The 20757-nt window shown below is 46.9% G+C and overlaps 1 protein-coding gene across 2 annotated transcripts in view; it reads left to right on the top strand.

Annotated features, from left to right (window-relative positions):
* The window catches only part of sae1 (SUMO1 activating enzyme subunit 1), a 116132-nt gene that overhangs the window by 12398 nt on the left and 82977 nt on the right, over nt 1-20757 (top strand). The gene's annotated exons all lie outside the window — the stretch shown is intronic.

Below are 20757 nucleotides of genomic sequence, written 5' to 3'. Positions count from 1 at the left end.
CAGAAGACGGCGACATCGTCCATGTACAGGGAGGTCTTGACCTGAAGGCCTCCGCTGCCTGGGATAGTCACGCCCTTCCTGATGGATGCGGCGAAGGGCTCCACACAGCACACGAACAAGGCAGGAGAGAGCGGGCAGCCCTGCCTGACTCCAGATCTAACAGGAAAACTGTCCGATTCCCTCCCATTGATCGAGACTGCGCTAACGATGTTGGCGTAGAGCAGCTGGATCCAATTGCGGATGCCCTCCCCGAACCCCAATTTGGAGAGGACGTCCCTCATGTAAGCATGAGAGACCCTGTCGAAGGCCTTCTCCTGGTAAAGGCTGACGAGGCAGGTGTCCACCCGCCTGTCCTGCACGTAGGCGATCGTATCCCTGATGAGCGCGAGGCTCTCAGTGATCTTCCTGCCTGGCACAGGTCAGGTTTCGTCAGGGTGAATCACCGACTCCAGGACAGACCTGACCCAGTTGGCTATGACCTTGGCCAGGATTTTGTAGTCCACATTCAATAGTGAAATGGGACGCCAATTCTTAATTTCTTCCCTCTCCCCCTTCCTCTTGTAAATGAGGGTGATGATGCCCATCCTCATGGACTTGCACATTTCCCCTGCCCGACGCGCACTATCGTACACCTCCAGCAAGTCCTGGCTGACCAGGTCCCACACAGCAGAATACAGCTCGACCGATAAGCAGTCGCTCTCGGGAGTCCTATTCCTCTCCAAGGACTTGAGGGCTCTGGTCAGCTCGTCCAGGGATATCGGCCGGTCCAGCCACTCCCACGTGCCGTCGTCTAAGACCTCCGTGATAGACGACAGGAACGACTCAGAGGCCGTTCTGTCCATGGGCTTCGTGTCATACAGTCCAGCATAGAAGGATCTGCTGATCCTCAAAATGTCGGGCCGAGACGACGTCACCAAGCCGTCGTCCTCCTTCAGCCGGCTAAGCACAGAGCTGCACCTTCTGAAAGAAGAAACGCGAGCGCGTCTCGTCCTGCTCCACGGAGCGGACCCTGGACCGGAAGATTATCCTGGAGGCCTCCGCAGCGAAGAGCGAAGCTTGCTGGCCCCTCACCTCGCGGAGTTCCTCCGTGACATCGACCCCCATCAACTGCAGAAGGAGCAGGTTCTGCACCCTTTCCTGGAGTCGCGACAGCTTTCCCCGCTTCTCTCTCGCCTTCTGAACACCCTTGAGGACAAAGAACCTCTTGATGTTCTCCTTCACCGTCTCCCACCAGTCGCCCGGAGACTCAAAGAGGGGTTTCACGGTTCTCCAACCGGCGTACTCCCTCTTACGCTCCGTGACGTTCTCTGGGGTCAACAGAGTCGTGTTGAGCTTCCACGTCCCCTTGCCGGCCTGCTGGTCGTCCTGTAAGTGACAGTCGGCCAGCAGGAGGCAGTGGTCAGAGAAGAACACCGGCTCGACGCCGGTGGACCTGACCGAGAACGCCCGTGACACAAACAGGAAGTCTATCCTTGCGCGAATAGACCCGTCTGGCCGCGACCAGGTATACCTCCACTGCGCTCCGTCTGCAGGGGTGTTGAAGATGTCGAGCAGCTTGGCGTCCTTCACCGTGCCCATCAGGAATATGAACGTGAATTCCAGTTGACTCCCCCCACCCGCTGTCCCCACGCCGGATCTTCCATCTGCATCGATGATGCAGTTGAAGTCTCCGCCAAGGATGACCGGCCTGGACGTAGCCAGCAGGGGTGGAAGCTGCTGCAGGACGGCCAACCGCTCACTCCGTACCGCTGGGGCGTACACATTGATCAGCCTCAGGGGAGCGTTCCTGTAGGTGACGTCTGCCACTGGGAGGTGCCCCCCCCGCCACCTCCTGAACTTGAGAGATGGTGAAGTCGCGCCCCCGCAGCAGAATAGCCAGGCCCAAGGAGCGACAGTCGTTACCCCCCGACCAGATCGAAGGCCCACAGGTCCAGGCGCCGGACCATTTCCCGTACCTGCTGAGGTGCGGTATCCCGCACTCCTGCAGAAACAGGAGGTCCGCCTTGACGGCGGTCAGGTAGGCCAACGTGGACACACATCTTGCGGTGGACTTGACGCTGCGCACATTAATGCTCGCAACTCGTACCCCCATTGTGGGCAGTGACCGCAGTACCCTCCCCAAGTCCAAGGTCCAGCCCCTCCATCTGTCCCTTCATGCCCATTGCCCGGGCTAACTGCTGGACGCTCTCCGGGCTCAGGAAACCATCCGTCCTGCCTTCCGGGTGGCATTCCCCCGTCGGGGGTGCGGAGGCAGAAGGGTCCGGCTCTGGGTCAGGCTGGGGACGCGCTGTTTCCTCCTTCCCGCCTGGAAGTTCTGGGGGGCCCTCCCATGCCCCAGCGGCACTTGACTGGGTGTCGGAGGGAGCCTTAGGACGCCTCCTGTCACCTGGAAGCGGGGTGCTGTTTCGTTCTCCCTGGAGATCTTTAACTTCTGCTTCGGGCGGGCCCTCTCCGAATCCCCCTCGTCAGAGGAGCTCTTTTAGCCACCCTGTAGCTGCCTCTTCCCGCCTGATGGTTGCGGTTCCTGGGCCCATCGACGCACCTTCCTCCTCGCTTTCCGGACCGTCGTCCACTCCCCTGGGTCGCCTGTTGCCTCCTCCATCGACTCCGGGTTGTTGGGGGGGGGGACGGCGGGGGGGGAGGGAGCGCGGAGGGGTGGGGGGAGGGAGCGCGGAGGGGTGGGGGGGGGTGGGGGGGGAGCGCGGAGGGGTGGGGGGGGAGTGGAGCCTGCAGGGGCGCTTTGCTGGCCTTGGGCCCATCCTGCGGGGCTGGGCCCTCCTGCACGACCTGGCCCTCCTGCACATTAGTAGGGTCCTTGCTGGGCCCTGGTGCCTTCCTTTCCTCCGGCGGGGGGGCTGGCCCCGCATTGCCCCTGCCAGTGACCTGGGCGTAGGTGGTCCCCCGCCGTGGGCATGCCCTATAGAGGTGGCCTGCTTCCCCGCAAAGGTTGCAGCTTTTCTCTTGTGGGCAATCCTTTGCAAGGTGTCCCTCCTCCCTGCAGATGGTGGCTTTGCAGTCAGCTGTCACGTGACCTGACCTACCACAGGCATCGCAGACTCTGGGTTGCCCTGCGTAGGTCAGGTAGCCCTTGCTCCCATCGATCGTGAAGCTGGACGGTGGGTGTACGACGTTCCCGTCCGCGCCCATCCTCAGCGTCACCGTGACCTGCCTCTTACTGGTCCACATGCCAAAGGGGTCCATGATGTCAGTTAGGTCCCCTTCCACCTTCACGTACCTTCCCAGGATGGTCAGGACATCAACTGCTGGCACATGCGGGTTGTACATGTGTACAGTCACCATACGGCTCCTCTGCGCTGGCATCAAAAACAGCGGGACAGCGGTCAATACAGAGAGGGGGCCCTCACCTCCTTTCTCCTTGAAAACCTCCAGGAAGCGCTCGCAAAGCTTGGCACTCCTGAAGGTCACATCGTAAAAACCTCCTCCGGGGAAATCCTGCAGGCAGTAAATGTCTGCAGCAGCGAACCCGCAACAGTCTAACAGGATCCTCTTCACGAAGAAGGTGCGGTCCACAGGTGCACCTTTATCCACCTTCTTTACAGAAACACAGATGGTGTTCCGGACCCCCTGACCTGGGGCACGAGCACTTGCCACAGCCATCGTTGCAGGTTGGCTGCTCCCCTGAACCAGCGTTAGGCCGAAGCCAGCATTAAGATCCACCGGTTGCAAGGGTGCACAGCCAACCCAACGTCTTCCTTTCTCCTCCTCTCGGTCCACAAAAGAGTGGGTCTTTATTTTGTTCCAGATGTAAGCTGGTTCATTGAGCTTGAAGGTTTGTTCCCAGACGTTTCATCACCATTCTAGGTAACATCATCAGTGAGCCTCCAACAAAGTGCTGGTGTTATGTCCCGCTTTCTATTTATCTGGTTAGGTTTCCTTGGGTTGGTGATGTCATTTCTTGCGTTGGTGATGTCATTTCCTGTTCTTTTTCTCAGGGGATGGTAGATTGGCTCCAAATCAATGTGTTTGTTGATGGAGTTCCGGTTGGAATGCCATGCTTCTAGGAATTCTCGTGTGTGTCTCTGTTTGGCTTGTCCTAGGATGGATGTGTTGTCCCAATCAAAGTAGTGTCCTTCCACATCTGTATGTGAGGATACGAGTGATAGTGGGTCATGTCGTTTTGTGGCTAGTTGATGTTCATGTATCCTGTGGCTAGCTTTCTGCCAGTTTGTCCAATGTAGTGTTTGTCACAGTTCTTGCAAGGTATTTTGTAGATGACGTTCGTTTTATTTGTTGTCTGTATCCATCATTCTGTAGGAACTGTTTCACAGTCTAAAGATGCAGTGCGTACAGTGGTCCACCAGCGCATCCGCTATTTCTAGGGCCATTTTCTTGAGTACTGTGGGTGTACATCATCAGACCTTGGGGATTTATCAACCTTCCATCCCATGAATTTCTTCAACAGCATTTCTGTACTAATACTGAATTGGTTCAGTGGTTCAGTTGTTCACTTTCTCTAAACCCTCTGTTCCTCATCATTTCTAGTACTTTATTCAGGTCCTCCTTTGATGCTACATTCAAAAGTTAAAGAAATGTTTCAGTTGCTAGAATTTGAAACATTGAGTTGGATGATCGGGAGACACATGATAAAACTTCTAATATATTGACTCATCCAGACGTATTAATTGAGGGCCCTTTGTGAACAGCTGGTATTAAAGAAGTAATTTGGAACATTATCCTGAATGTAAATAGACAGGCTTAATTACTGCATGACGTTTGTAGTATTCAACCGAATTCGCTTTGTTTAGATCCAGATCAGAAATTAGTCATAACTTGCCCTGGCATTTCTCAATTCTAATTGTACTTGTATCTCCAGCACTCTCCACACTCCACCTGAGGAAAAGGATTGAATAGTATAGAGAAATTATTTACTCTGATATCTTGGCTTTGAGGTAGTCTGGTTCATTGCTGGAAATGCATGTTGCTGTGAACCATTGGCAGCATTAGCTACTTATTTTCAGAGATACTGCAGTTGGACACAGGATGGTCTTCTATTGTGGACCTGTAATGTCTAAAAACCCACAAGAAGCTCATTGCTTCATTATTACATCTTTAACTCAGGCTTCTCCAGCGTAAATCTCAAAGGTCTGTCTCCTGCCTGCATTGCAGAGCGCTCTCAAGTACTTGTGCTGTGGATTGTTTTCAATGTTTCCGTGCTGCAGGGTCCAAAATATTGGCAGTCTCCCTTTGTGTGTCCTTTGAGATCTCTGGCCAACATGTTGAGAGTGAAGAAAGAGGAACAAATTGTTTTGTCCCAGAATAGTCTCAGAATAAAGCGGCGTCAATTTCAGACTGAGGAGGAATTACTTCTGAGGATTGAGTCTTTGGAACTCCGTGCCACAGAGAGCTGTTGGGGAAAGTCCGTGTGTATGTAGAAGGCTCAGACTCTTGATCTGTCGAAGAATTGAAAGGAAATGCAAGAACAGGATACGAGGAATATTGGGTCAGCCATGAGCTTATTGAAGGGCATATCAGCCCCAAGGGGCTGAACAGTCTACTCCTGTTCCTATTTCTTATGTCCTAAGTGACTAGAGACAGCCAAAATTTTAACTGTTTTTAAAATTGAACCCTTTTTGAATTAAAGGAAGGGGTGGGAGTGGCAGGTGGAAAGGAAGGACGGGGTAAGGCAGGGATGCAGGGGGACCCGAGGGAGTTTGGTGAGAGAGCGAGGAGGACGAATATGTGATGTGAAGCAGCGGAGGGACAGAAAGGGCAAAGAAAGGGAGGAAGAGAAGCAGGTGTGACAAGTGGAAAACAAAATGTCAAATGGTACGGACAGAGAGACAGGAGGTAAGGAAGGAAGGGATCGAACAGAAGAAGAAGAGAAAGGAGATGATTGTGCTATAGTTGTTACGTCACTGAGCTGGTAATCCAGAGGGCCAAGTGAGGCGTTTATATCCCCCCAGGGTTGCTGGTACACTTCAAATTCAATTAACAAATCTGGAATTGAAAACTAGTCTCAGTAAAAATGACCACGACAACTATCATTAATTGTCATTAAAACCCATCTGGTTCTATAATTCCCTCCTAGAGAAGGACACCTGACGTCCTTACCTGTGTGGCCCAGCCGTAAATGTGACCTTAGAACCACAGCAATGTAGTTGACGCTTCGTAATCACCAAGAAAGCCACTCACTTCAAGATCAAGTAAAGGTGGGACTTGCCCGTGGTACCCATATCCCCAGAAAGAACAAAGATAAGAGGAGAGGGGTGAATGAAAGAGCCAGAGACCAGAGTATTTGCATAGAATCCCTACAGTGTGGAAATAAGACTTTCATCTATTCAGTCAACACTGACTCTCCAGAGAGTGTCCTGCCCAGACCCCCCCCTCCATCTCTGTAATCCTGCAATTCTCATGGCTAATCAACCCAGTGTGCACATCCCTGGCGACTTCGGGGAAATTTGATATGACCATACCACCTAACCTGCACATCTTTGGACAGTGGGAGGAAACTGGATCACCTGGAGGAAACCGGGAAGAATGTGCAAACTCCACACAGATAGTTGCCCAAGGGCGGAATTGAACCTGGGTTCCTGGCACTGAGGCAGCCACCGTACTGGCCCATTTTAATGAAAGCTACACTTATATTCTAAAGTGGAGGTAAATTTGTTTTATGAAAGTGACCTTTGTGAAAAGGTCAAAGTCATTTTGAATAGTGAATTTATAACAGCACTTTCAAGGAAGCATATGATTTAAACGAAATGAGTTGATAATCACCCTGCTGAGATGAAAGGTTTACAAAGTTGCTTTTACAACTTACAGAAGGAGAGTCTAAAGGCCACAAGCAGGTTCAGTTCAGAAGAAGAAAAGATCCAAACCTGCAGAAGAGCAATTAAGTTTTGGCAGTCTCTTGGCCATTAGAGATGGTAAGAAGTATTACGTTATGATAGCAGTCCAATCACTGGCTGTTGGGAAAATGTACTGAGATTGTGTAGAGTTCAGTGAGTTACCCTGTGTCTGTGTGCCTGTGGAAGAGACAGAGGAAATCATGTCTGGTGAATGTACAGAAGGTTGCTGAAAGCATACACTTGGGACCTTGTTTGTTCACTAAGAAAATTTAGAATGTATACAGGAACAATGCTTCACTGCAGTTTGGTTACTATAAAGGATATTGCTGGGGAAAAAGCCAATCTTCCTTTTTTTTCTGGATAGTGGAGATCATCAAAGTTGTCTTATTTAATATATTTAAAGCTTTTTTTCCTCCCTTCTCCTTTTAGTGTAATAACTTATCCTCGTGTAAGAGTACTTTGGCAGGCTAATTTGAGTATATTTAGTGAGTAACCAAATTGCAAAAACAAAACCTATCACCACACTCGGCACCTTCCCCTGCAACCGTAGGAAGTGCTACACCTGCCCCCACACCTGCCCCCACACCTCCTCCCTCACCTCCTCCCTCACCCCCATCCCAGGCCCCAAGATGACTTTCCATATTAAGCAGATGTTCACCTGCACATCTGCCAATGTGGTATATTGTATCCACTGTACCCGGTGTGGCTTTCTCTACATTGGGGAAACCAAGCGGAGGCTTCGGGACCGCTTTGCACAACACCTCTGTTCGGTTCACAATAGACAACTGCACCTCCCAGTCGTGAGCCATTTTAACTCCCCCTCCCATTCCTTAGACGACATGTCCATCGTGGGCCTCCTGCAGTGCCCCAATGATGCCACCCGAAGGTTGCAGGAACAGCAACTCATATTCTGCTTGGAAACCCTGCAGCCCAATGGTATCAATGTGGACTTCACAAGCTTCAAAATCTCCCCTTCCCCCACTGCATCCCAAAACCAGCCCAGCTCGTCCCCTCCCTCCACTGCATCACTAAACCAGCCCAACTTGTCCCCGCCTCCCTAACCTGCTCTTTCTCTCGCCTATCCTCTCCTCCCAAATCAAGCCGCACCTCCATTTCCTACCTACTAACCTCATCCCGCCTCCTTGACCTGTCTGTCCTTCCTGGAGTGACCTATCCCCTTCCTACCTCCCCACCTATACGCTCCTCTCCACCTATCTTCTTTTCTCTCCATCGTCGGTCCACCTCCCCCTCTCTCCCAATTTATTTCAGAACCCTCTCTTCATCCCCCTCTCTGATGAAGGTTCCAGGCCCGAAACATCAGCTTTTGTGCTCCTGAGATGCTGCTTGGCCTGCTGTGTTCATCCAGCTACACACTTCGTTATCTATGAGCTATCCAGTCAGGCTTCATTTTGGAATCCAGTGTTGCTGTCAGCTAGGATTATAACAGTTTATGCAGATGAGAGGGGACGGAAGGAATATGAGAAAGCTGAAATTGAGAGAGCTGGACATGCAACCTCCAACTCCCACTTCCTCCACCCTTTGCTCAGGGTGTAGTCTGCCACTTAGCAGCAACATCAACTCACCCTGTCTGAAAGCAGTGCCATTCCCCAGTTTCATGTCATCTTTCACCTCATCTGTTGCCTCATAAAAAGCCTTTCTTTCGGACATCAAGGTGCGCAAGCTCCACCAACATATGGTCTCTAACATCTGTGCTGAGGACCATCCCTTAGCACCCACCCTCTTCTAGCCCTCAGATACAATCACTTTCTGCTCCCCTGAGGTCACTCTCCCAAACCCAACCCTTACCGTGTGTTCACCACAGCTCCTGACTTCCCCTCAGAGGCTGAGCATACTGTTCTTGACAAAGAACTCAGTTTCATACCCTTATGTCCCCACCATAGTGAACTTTGGGCTTGCCATGTCATTGAAGTGTTTTTTCCGCTGACTCTGTCTCCGCACACACTTCTTTGGCAGGACATCTCCCCCCCCGCCCCCAGCACTTCCACTGATCTTCCCTCCCGCTGCTTCCAACCTTATAGTCTCCCAAACCCGGACAGCCCGCTTCTGCTTCCTTCCCAAAATCCTCACACTGGACTGCCTTGGTAGGCCCATTGTATCAGCCTGCCCCTGCCCCACTGAGCTCATTTCCTCCTACCTTGACTCTCTCCTTTCTCTCCACTTGTTCAGACCCTGCCCACCTACATCTGCAACTCCTCTGATGCCCTCTTTCATATTTCCAGTTCCCTGGCCTTAACTGCCTCCTGTCCACCACTCTCCTCCACCTTGCTGAACTCTGGTCTCACACTGAACAATTTTTCCTCTAATTCATCTCCCTTCTGCCAAGTCAAAGGAGGGGTGCAGGGCACCCACGTGGCTCCTAGTTATCCGAGATAACGGGAACTGCAGATGCTGGAGAATCCAAGATAGCGAAGTGTGAAGCTGGATGAACACAGCAGGCCAAGCAGCATCTCAGGATAGACCCTTCATCAGAGAGGGGGATGGGGTGAGGGTTCTGGAATAAATAGGGAGAGAGGGGGAGGCGGACCGAAGATGGAGAGAAAAGAAGATAGGTGGAGAGGAGAGTATAGGTGGGGAGGTAGGGAGGGGATAGGTCAGTCCAGGGAAGACGGGCAGGTCAAGGAGGTGGGATGAGGTTAGTAGGTAGGAGATGGAGGTGTGGCTTGGGGTGGGAGGAAGGGATGGGTGAGAGGAAGAACAGGTTAGGGAGGCAGAGACGGGCTGGGCTGGTTTTGAGATGCAGTGGGGGGAGAGGAAGAGCTGGGCTGGTTGTGTGATGCAGTGGGAGGAGGGGACGAACTGCGCTGGTTTAGGGATGTGGTGGGAGAGGGGGAGATTTTGAAGCTGGTGGAGTCCACGTTGATACCACTGGGGGGATCCCTGCAGCCCAAGACTTTGAAAAATTTGTTCATTTTTCCTTCAATTTCCACCTCTCTAACTTTTACATCTTCCCTTCCTTTCTTTGACTTCTCTGTCTGTGTTTTGGGGGGATAAACTGTCTGCAGTCATCCACTGCAAAACCACTGACTCCCATAGCTACCTTCACTACAGCTCGTCACACCTCACATTCTGTAAGGACTCCATCCCATTTTCCCAGTTCACCAATGTCACATCTATTTGGATGATGCCACCTTCCAAAACAGTGCTTCTTACATGGTTTCCTCCTTCCAGAACCATGGTTTCGTGCCCACTGTGGTCGACAGGGCCCTCAAACATATCCCATCCATCACCTGTGCTTCTGCTTTTGCCCTTTCTCATCACTCACGACAGGGTGTTCAGGTCCCACTTGTCATCACTTTTCATCCCACCAGCCTCTGCATTCAAAGGATCATTCTCTGCCATTTCGGACAACTCCAGCAGAGCACCACCACTAAACACACCTTCCCCTCACTCCCCCCTTCTGCATTTGACATGGATTGTTTCCTCTGGGACACCCTGGTCCACTCATCAACCACTCACGCCACAAACCCCCTTCCCAACGCACCTTCCCATGTAACCGTAGAAAGTGCAACACTTTCCCCATCACCACCTCCCTACTCACCAATGCCAAGGGCCTGAACAGTCTTTCCAGGTGAAGCAGCATTTCGCCTGTACGTCCTCCAGTCTTGTGTATTGTATTCGCTGCACCCAGTGTGGCCTACTGTACATTGGAGAAAGCGAACACAGACTTGTGGACCACTTTGCAGAACACCAGTGGTCTGTGCGCAAGTATAACCCTGATCTTGCAGCCGGCCGTTTTTGCACAGTTTCCTGCTCGCGTGCCCACCTGTCTATTCTCGGCATGCTGTCGTGCTCCAGTGAGTCACAGCGCAAACTGGAGCAACACCATCTCATCTTCAAACAAGGCACTTTACTGCCTGCTGGACTTAATATTGAGTTCATCACCTTCAGATTGTGAACCCACTCCCATATCTTCCCTTTCTTCAGCTTTACTTGTTACATTCACAATAAAAGTTGCTGGAAAAGCTCAGCAGGTCAGGCAGCATCTGTGAAGGAAAAAAGAGTTCACGTTTTGGATCTGGTGATCCTTCTTCAGATGTGGACCCGAAACGTGAACTCTTTTTTCCTTCACAGATGCTGCTCCAGACCTGCTGGGCTTTTCCAGCAACTTTGTTTTTGCTCGTGATTTGCAGCATCCGCAGTTCTTTCAGTTTTTACTTGTTACATTCTCTGTCACTGTGTCCTCTCTCCCTTCCCCCATCCCAGTGGGATTGTCTGTTCTTTCAACTCTGGCAGTTAGTTACAACATTGTTTTGCAATTCTCACATTCCAATCACTTAAGCTGAACTATCAACAGCTTTTCTCTACCAGCAGTCTGCACCCCACCACCACATGCAACCCCCTCCAACTATAGCATAAATATGTCCCCTTCACACTTCAGCTCTGATGAAGAGTCACTTAGACGCAAAGCATTAGCTTGCTGCTTCTTCGTGGATGCTGTCTGACCTGCTGTGATATCCAGCATTTGTTATTTTCTGCGTTGCCAGACTGGAAGAGGTGAAAACCCAGGTTGAAGGACGATCTGGTGATATCATGGATGTAATTTCAATGTATTACCGTTACACAACAGTAATGAAAAACACTGTCACATTACTCAGATTTTTAAAAAATGTAAAAGTTATCATTTTAAAATTAACTAGAACTGCTAATTAAATATATACAGTTACAAGTCTGTACATATCAAATCTCGCCAGCTGTTTTAGTAATGGATCTAGTATTAAATTGCTGACCATTGCTTGCCCAGCTGTCTGACCGTTGTGGCCCTGGTGAAATTATTCCTATTTGCATTTGTTTTTAACTCTGCGGGCTTTGTGACCAGACTGAAAGGTCAATTCTCACTTCGACTCTCAAACCCGGTGAAAATTCACAATCTATCTACAACTTAAGTTAGGAGCACGACTGTGCTGGTGCGTTTAATTGCATTTCTGGCCATGTGTGCTAAATTTGAAACTGGTAGACTCTTGGGTAGATGGGGTAGGATTTGAAGTTATAATTGGCACGTTAAGCCAAAGTCCCTCTAACCTTTTATACCACTTCATAGTCTTAGATTTGCGTGTGTAGAACAGGGGATATGACAGTTTTGTTATTGTTTGGCAGTTGGCAGCCAACGTGTTATAATCAACAGTGTGGGACTGATCCCTTTGATCAAATTGAAACCAGGCAAAAACCTAGAATGTGGAACAATGGTGCTTTAACAGACACATGTCTGAGATCTACACGTGATTTAAAAAGCTCTAGTTTAGGAATGCTATCTGTAGCTCTTGGCCTCCAATGCTTTCTGTAACAGACTGCAGCATCACAAGCATGCAGTTATTCCACTCACATCTGTCTTTTGAGAGGTGTAGTTGTGTAATGTGATATTTGCTTTGCATTGTTAAACTGCCTGCTCAGAGTCCTTAGGATAGATGGTCCAAGCTGCATTTTAATGACACTTTAGTAGTTAAGACAAGTAGAACGGCATTAACTTCAGTTTGATTAGTATTGCATTAAAGTAACATTGTTCCCTGGTTTGTTTTCTGTCAGTCTGCCTCAAGACTCAGAAATTGATTTTCCAAGTCTGCTTTCAATCTGTAATTTGTTTAACTGATTGTTGGAAGCTGGCCCATGTGTGGTTTACCCAACTTTAACTGAGCTGTATTGAGGTAAGAGAATTATAGACGGGGTCTATGATTGCCTCGGAAGTAAGGGAGTAGGATGTTTCAGTCTGCATTCCTTGACTTTTACAATTTTAAAAGAGCATTCACAGTTTTGCAGCTTGTGAGAGACTCTAGAGAGATGGGAGGTGGGTTTGCCCTGCTAAATAAATATAATTCCAAAGCCTTTCAGAACCAATTTGCTGCACACCAAAGGGTGAATGTTGAGTATCTTTTGTACATCATAAAGGACAATGAGAGCTTTCTGCTGCTTGGGAGAACCCTTGAAAGAGGTCAGCATGCACTTTCCTTTTTTTAATTTAGATAAAGTTAACTTACCTGAGGACAAAATGGAATGAAGTTGTACCAGCTGAAGATTCAGGTTGGTTGGGGAATGTGGGAGTTGATGAGGTTTCCGAGTAGGTTTGGAAACTGGGATGAAGGAGAAGGCTGGCATGTCACCCATGTGTGGTTCTTTCTAGTTTTAGGTTTCATTATAATGTCACAACATAACTCGGAATAGTGTGCTCTAATTCCACAAGTTATCACAATGTACAAATGTATAAAATCCTAACGAGACCATCAAATAACCAATTTGCCTGGTTTTGCTAGCCAGGATACAAACAATTCACACCAGGTTTCTCCAGTATCAGTAAGAATAACTTTTTACTGTAACACAAACTTTAAGAATAAGAGAGAAAGAAACAATTCTTAAATTATGCAACTTAAGCCATAATCCTTCAAAACCTTATTTTTACGTTTATGTATACATGTAGATGTGAGACAAGCAATTTACTTTTACTTCCCACAGTTACACATTAATGTGGGCAGGTTAAAACAAAATTCCAGTAATCAAAAATCCTGACTATAAGGTGGGAAACTTCTTCTCTCCCAACCTTTTTGATTTTAGCATTGATGAGATGCTGTTGTTTGTACAGTGACAGTCATCCTTCGATTTGGTGGTTAATCAGGTGAACTTGGATGATTATTTTTTCTTTTTAAGTTTCTTGGGTTGCCTGTCCTATTTCCCCTCATGGAAAGAGGGCGAGGGATGCTTTCTGTCTGCAGGCTGTGGACTATTTGTATTTTATGCTGCTTTTAGCACTTGCAGCTATTTTACATACTGCAGCTCCACCACTCAAAGCTGTTGCCGGACTGAATATTTCCTTAACTCAGAAAATTCTTGGTGCCATTCGCTCTTGACGTCCCCCTTCTTATTTCCAAGAAGCAGCATTGTCAGGCACAATTCAACAATGTGCAACATATATTACATTGTAAAACATGGTTTGTTACAGTTAAGCAGTTTTTAACCCTAGGCATACCTAAAAGTATCTTGCATCAAAAGTCATCTGATTAAAATTTCCTGATTTTTGTTTTTGAAAAAATTAATCTGAAGAGTTGGACAATTTGGATTTTTAAAAAAACCAGAATCAGATTCAAATGATTAGCAAAAGAACACTTTCTTCAAATGAGATTAGAATGAGGAAATATGGAATCAGACCTGCCTCCCTCTCAAATGGATTGGTGGATTTTAGTGGTCATAGGAACTGCAGATGCTGGAGAATCCACCGTAACAAGGTGTGGAGCTGGATGAATGCAGCAGGCCAAGCAGCATCTTAGGAGCAGGAAAGCTGACGTTTCAGGCCTGGACCCTTAATGTCTTGTAACACCTTGTTATGGTGGATTTTAGTGAAGGTTTTTCTCATGGTTTCCTTTGGCTTCTCTTTCCCCTCCTCCCACAGTCTGGTGGAGGTGATTTGTACTTCTCAGTACAATCCTTAAATCGTTTAACTGGCATGTGGAGGCCATTCAGCCCATTGTTCCGGTGCCACCTCTGGTACAGCTGTCCAATTAATTCCATTTCACTGCACTTTCCTGTTTTGGCAATTATTTTTCCTTTCAAGTACATATCGAATTCCCCTTCAAATCTGACTCCATTACCCTTTCTGATGGCACATTTTGGCTGCAGCACTTTACCATATAAAACAAAAGCCCGTTTTCTCATTTTGTCCTGCTTCTGCCAATAAACTGATTTTCTTTGTTGCCTTCTGGTATGGCATCCACATTGTCCAAGATATCAAAATGGTAGTGGGGAATAAAAGGACCAATTAAGGTGAATTTGGTGGCATTGGTGAGAAACCAAAGCCCATACAGCATGGAAACAGACCCTTCGGTTCAACCTGTCCGTGCTGGCCATATTCCCAAACTAAACTGACCCACCTGCCTGCACTTGACCCATATCCCTCCTATCCTTTCCTATTCATGTACTTCTCTTAAATGTCTTTTAAACATTGTAACTGTACCTACATCCACCACTTCCTCTGGCAGTCTATTTCACACACAAATCCCTCTGTGTTTTTAAAAAGAAGTTGTCCCTCATGCCCTTTTTAAATCTTTCTCCTCTCACCTTAAAAATATGTCCCTTAGTTTTAAACTCCCACACCCTAGGGGAAAAGCCTCTGTCATTAACTCTATATGTACCCTCATGATTTTATAAACTTCTGTAAGGTCACCCCTTAACCTCCCATGCTCCTGTGGGAAAAGCCCCAGCCTTTCCAGTCTATATCTCAAACTCTCCCATCTTTGGCAACATACTGGTAAATGTTTTCTGAACCCTCTCCAATTTAGGAGTATTCTTGCTATAACAGGGCAACCAGAACTGCACACAGTCATCCAGAAGTGGCCTCACCAATGCCCCGGACAGCCTCAATGGAGTTGATTAAAAAGCCTAAAATATTGATGAGTTCCAACTCCTTTTGTAGGACTTTAACTTAAGCAGCATTTGGCTCCAGACCTGAAACCACAACTAAATGTATTAGACAGCAAAAGAAAGACCCTAACCTCTGTTCCTGAGAAGTGAGCCAAATTCACCTGAGGTCTATGTCTCCCGATGTTAATTGTTACACAACAGTTGGTCATACCTTCAGTCACCTGAGCCTCAAAACCTAACATTCCGTCCACTTTTTAACTCAGCCTTTTAAAATATCTCCTGAAACCTACCTCTTTGACAAACCTTATAATCATCTAAGCTAATATCTGCTTATGTGGATCAGTGTCACACTTGATAATGTTTCTTCTTTGGGGAAACTTGGTTATGTCAGAAGTGCTACACACATCTAAGTTGTTGTCTTTCCCTTGTTCATTCTGAGGATGTTTTTTTTAATGTGTTTGAGATCCGAGGTCAGCAGGTGTCAGAATCTAATGAAGAATGGATTCAAGTCAGAGACTTGTTTTCCCCAAGGATAAATCAAAGAATTGATTGTTTTTAATCCTTGTATTGTGGCACTCCACAGCCTGAAGTAACTGTCTGCCTCCAAAAGCTTCTGTCTGGCAGGAAATTCCTTTTTACTCATAACAGGAACTTTGAAATGCATTCACTAAAAAAAAATCCAGTGGGCTTTCATTTGGGGGAAAGGAGAAAGGACTGCAATTTAGAGGTATCTCTCATCTGAGAACAATGCCACTGAGGTGCTGCACACAAATGTTCAGCTAAATGACAGGATTGTTAACTGTCTGAGTGCATTGTCTAAGTGTGAATAGTGGGTCACAATCCCATAACCTCTCGGGTTGTGCGCTGCACAGATAAGATTCCTGTGGATCGGAGAAGAAAAATAAGAGCATTGGGTTTGTGCCGGTAAACTGATGCATTCAATTCAGGTCAAAAATAGCACGGCAGCTCCCAAACTGCTGAGCTAGTTCAGTGGAGCTGGGTTTGATTCCGTGCCTACTTTAGGGAAGGGAGGAAACAGCCAACTGCGTCACTGGCATTTGCAGCCTCAAAGTATCTGGAGATTGAGTGAGAGTCATCCTGACTCACTGCAGTTCATAGTGGCAGAGGTATTGAGTAGACAGTTTTAAGCCACGCCCCAGGCAAGCACAGTGATACACGTGCCATTAAGAATACTATGGTGCTGTAAAATGATTTGGTTTTTAATGTTGCCCTCCTCGGTGGGAAAGATTGGGAGATGAGCAGTGATGTCACAGTAAGCTCAGCATGGTGTTCCAATTCGTGTGACTGATGCCATAGGTAGGACCAAGAAAGAGGTTGCACTGAGGGACTAAGAGGAGCTAGGTGCTAAATTATAAAGCAGGACACCAATGGTAATAATCTGTAGCTTACCACTTGGGTCACATGCAAATTGCCTCAGAACACATAAGATATGAGAAATTAGTGCATGGCTGAAACACTGGTGAGGGAGAATTGGGTTTCACTGTATCGGCCCTGGCCTCTCTACTGGAAAAAGTAGAATCCATTGTTAGTATAGTCTACACTTGAACTGTGCTGGGTCTGATGCTGTAGCAAGCTGTGTAACCCGAGAATTCTTAGTTGTCCAGCACAGAAACAGACCCTACAGTCCAATCAGTCCATGCCAAACATAATCCCAAACTGTACAACTTCAACACGACTTCCCAACTTCTATACTGAAAGGACTAAACAATGAAGGTAAGTGTGCCAAATGCCTTTTTAACCACCCTGTCTATATGTGATGTAAACTTAAAAGAATTATCTAGCTGAACCATTGGGGGGGTCTCTGTTCTACACTACTACCAAAGGCCCAACCATTTATTGTACAAGACCCACCCTTGTTCATTTTATCAAAATGTCATACCTCACGTTTATCCAAATTGAACTCCGTCTACCGTTTTTCAGCGCATTGACCCATTTGATCAAGGTCCCTTTGTAACCTTAGACCTCCTTCATTATCTACTATGCCACCAATTTTGGCGTCGTCTGCAAACTTACTAGCCATGCCTTCTGTATTCTCATCCAAATCATTTATATAAATGACGAACAAGAGAGAGCCCAGAATCGATCCCCATGGAACACACCACTGGTAATAGGCCTCCAGTTCGAAAAACAACCCTCCACCACCAGTCTCTGTCTCCTGCTATGAAGCCAATTTTGTGTCCAATTGGCAAGATCACCCAGAATCCCATGTGACCTGACATCACTAATTAGTGTACCATGTGGAACCTTGTCAAAGGCCTTACTGAAGTCTGAGTAAACAATGTCTGTTGCTGTGTTCCCAGCGATCTTTATGATAACTTCCTCAAAAACTCAGTCAAGTTTGTGGGACAGGATTTCCTTTGAGGGCTTTAAACTAAAGTTTGGGTAGATGTAACAAACCAAAGGGTAGAGGTGAGATAATAGAACAAGTTAGGAAAATGACAAATGGTGGAAAGCGGCAGATAGAAAAAATATTTAAAAAGATGGGAGGGGATGGATATGCTCTGGAATGGATGAGGTGGGGAGGGAGGGAATGCCCATATGGAGGAAAGGGAAGGGGTGTAGGTAGCGAGTGAACAAACGGGAGAGGGCTTATGTGTGTTGGGAAGGGAGGGGCTGCATGGACGTGGTGAGAAGGGAAGGAGCTGCATGGGAGGGGTGTGTGGGAGAGTGGCTGTGTGAGGGGGAACAGGGACGCACAGAAGAGAAGGGGAGAGGGCACGTGGGTGTGAGGGGAGGGAGGCAGGCATGCAGGAGGGACCTGGAGTAGAGGGAAGATGCATGGGAGGTGGGCATGAGAAAGGATTGAATATTTCAGTGATCAAATTGGTGCGTGCTGCACGATTCAGTAATTCCATGTTCTGGCATAAAGGTAGTTTGTGGTAGTAATGAGATTGTGTTGACCTGTTGTGTACAGAAATTGGTTAGAATCCACATTTCCGCTACTGTAAAAACATTCATTGAAAGCTTCATTGTGACTGTATTTTAACACAGATTTCATGCTGCACACTGTTAACACAGTCTGAATGTGTCTGATCTGATCCTTATCTGCACTATGACAAAATTTCAAGCTGCAGTTTAATCAATTGACTGCTGAGTTCATCAGAACTTGGATGGTTTCCGATGTTCTGTCACTGTGCTCCATCTGTTTCCTCAATGGTGTCAAATTCACTTATTTCTCTCTAAGTTACAGACCACTTCAGATAGTGTTGACTTCCCCTTTTCTCTTTTTCTCTGTTTCTCTCCCCCCCCCCCGCCAACAAGTATAATTTGGCGTAAAAATAAACAATGTCCCCAAAATTCTGTCAACATCCATTAATTCTAAACTGAAGGATTTACACAAGTGTAAAACAGAATTGCAGTTTATTTCTTAGTGGCCTAGTGTATTTTGGTTAGATTCTTAATTTTTGCAAAGTGCTAGAGAAAGAAATCCTGAACAAAGGAAAGTATGGGAAAGCAAACATGACAGAATCAATTCACTGATGGTGGTCACGATATTGAGATAAGAATACTGATGCCTTGGAAAGCCCCTAAATTCTTCTACCTTTTAGCACAGCATGTGTTTTTTGGACATAATCATTTTTATGCTGTGTGTGTGTCTGTGGGGGTGGAAGTAGGAGGTGAGTTGTTTGGAAGAGGAGGTGGAGAGAGGTGGATAACTAATGTGCATTTGTATACAAAGGCCACTATGTTGTGGATGGAATGAGAAAATATATTTGCAAAAAGTGCTGGTTGAAACTCCCTAGTTGCTTGCAGTAGAAACCACATTTTGCTTAGTTACATTACCTTGCGCAATTTCTGTTCTTTGTTGGCCTTCACCTTCCCTCCCCCACTGCCCGACAAGAAGTCATTCCCTGGTTCACTGATTCTTAGAGAGCTAAAGCAATATTTCACACTGTCAAGCTTCCTTTGTTTCTGAAGGTCCTGCCTAGCCCTGGAAATCCCCCCTCTCTGAAATAGCTGCGGCCTGTACTAAAACAGATGTTGGAGACGCAAACTTATTAAATTTGAGACGGTTAGTCATCCAGGTTTTAATGTCATCCGGGAGGTGATATACGACTTTCAGATACTAGCTATATTCAGTAAGGTTTGACAGAAGGCAACATTAGGCTGTCTGGAATGAGAATACAGGTTCCCACATTTAATGAAATTTAAATTCAAAATCAACTGCTTTCTGCATCATTGATCAAGCCAGACATGTATTGTGTAAGGAGCTCCCCCCTCCAAAAGAAATGCCTCTTTTGCCCCAACAAAAGAACTGAAAACTAATTATTACTAATACAAAAAAAAGGACTGTAGATGTTGGAAATCAGAAAGTAAAATGGAAATTGCTGGAGATACTCAGCTGCTCCAGCAGCATCTGTTGAGAGAAAGCAGAGGTAATGTTTTGAGTCCAGTGACCCCAGATGGGCCGAGTGTCTCTAGCAATTTCTGTTTCTGTTTATAATTATTAACTTTGGAAAAATTAAACCAAGTCTAATGATGTGTAGTTATATTTTTTTCAGCCATGTCAAACTTTTGATAATGTGAGCATCCTTTTTCTGAAAGGGACAGATTCTTGACTAACAGCAGGGTTAAAGGCTGTGAGTGTGTATGTGTGTGTGTGTGTGTGTGTGTGTGTGTGTGTGTGTGTGTGTGTGTGTATGGGGTGGGGGGAGTAGGTTGAATTCTGGCCTCAACTCCACATCTCTGTTAGCCACAAAATTATTGAGTGGCATGATTCTCCCAATTTTGTACATGAATACATCTGTCTGTTACATGTTCTTATTTATAGGCTATAAAAATTGATATTGAGCTGTGGTGCCCTTTTGCGTTTATCGAATCATAAAATTCCTACAGTGTGGAAGCTGGCCATTCAACCCATTGGGTCCACACCGACCCTTCAAAGAGCATCCCAACCAGACCTGCCCTCCTCCCCTATTCCTGCAACCCTGCTTTTCCCATTGCAAATTTACATACCCTACACATCAATGGCCACTGTGGACAATTTAGTATGGCCAATCTGCCCTGACATCCATAGCATTCAAATGAAACCCATGCAGGCACAGGAAGAATGTGCAAACTTCACATAGACTGACTCGCCTGAGAGTGGAATCGAACCCGGGTCCCTGGCGCTGTGAGGCGGCAGTGCTGACCACTGAGCCATTGTGCTGTTCTGCTACGACAATCTCCACTATCCTACCTGGTGAGATCCTAGCATTTCAGAAGTTCGGAGTTTGAGTGTGATTTCCCCTTTATTTGTAGTTGTTTCAGGTGTAAATGTGTAAGCACGTGTGATGTGGTGTAAAAAATCAGCAAAGAGCACAATACCTGCTCTAAGCATTAAGTTGATTGTAAAGAAGTAGAGACGAGAGAAGGAAATCAACACTTTAATCATGACGAAGTACACATAGGTGAGGTCCATTTTTTTCTTCACTGACTGATGACTGACCCAAGTATCTCCAACACTTCCTCTTTGTCTTTGGAAACAAAAATGTAACTTTTTTTGTGAATGAAAGATTGTGCAGTCAGGAGTGAAAGATGTTTCAATGCGCTTGGGTTTCTTTGTTGATTTAAGTACATGGCTCAGTAA

Source organism: Stegostoma tigrinum, chromosome 39 (assembly GCF_030684315.1).
Source record: "Stegostoma tigrinum isolate sSteTig4 chromosome 39, sSteTig4.hap1, whole genome shotgun sequence".
NCBI lineage: Eukaryota > Metazoa > Chordata > Chondrichthyes > Orectolobiformes > Stegostomatidae > Stegostoma > Stegostoma tigrinum.
The sequence above is the reverse complement of the archived record's forward strand: the minus strand, read 5'-3'. Positions and strand labels throughout refer to the sequence as shown.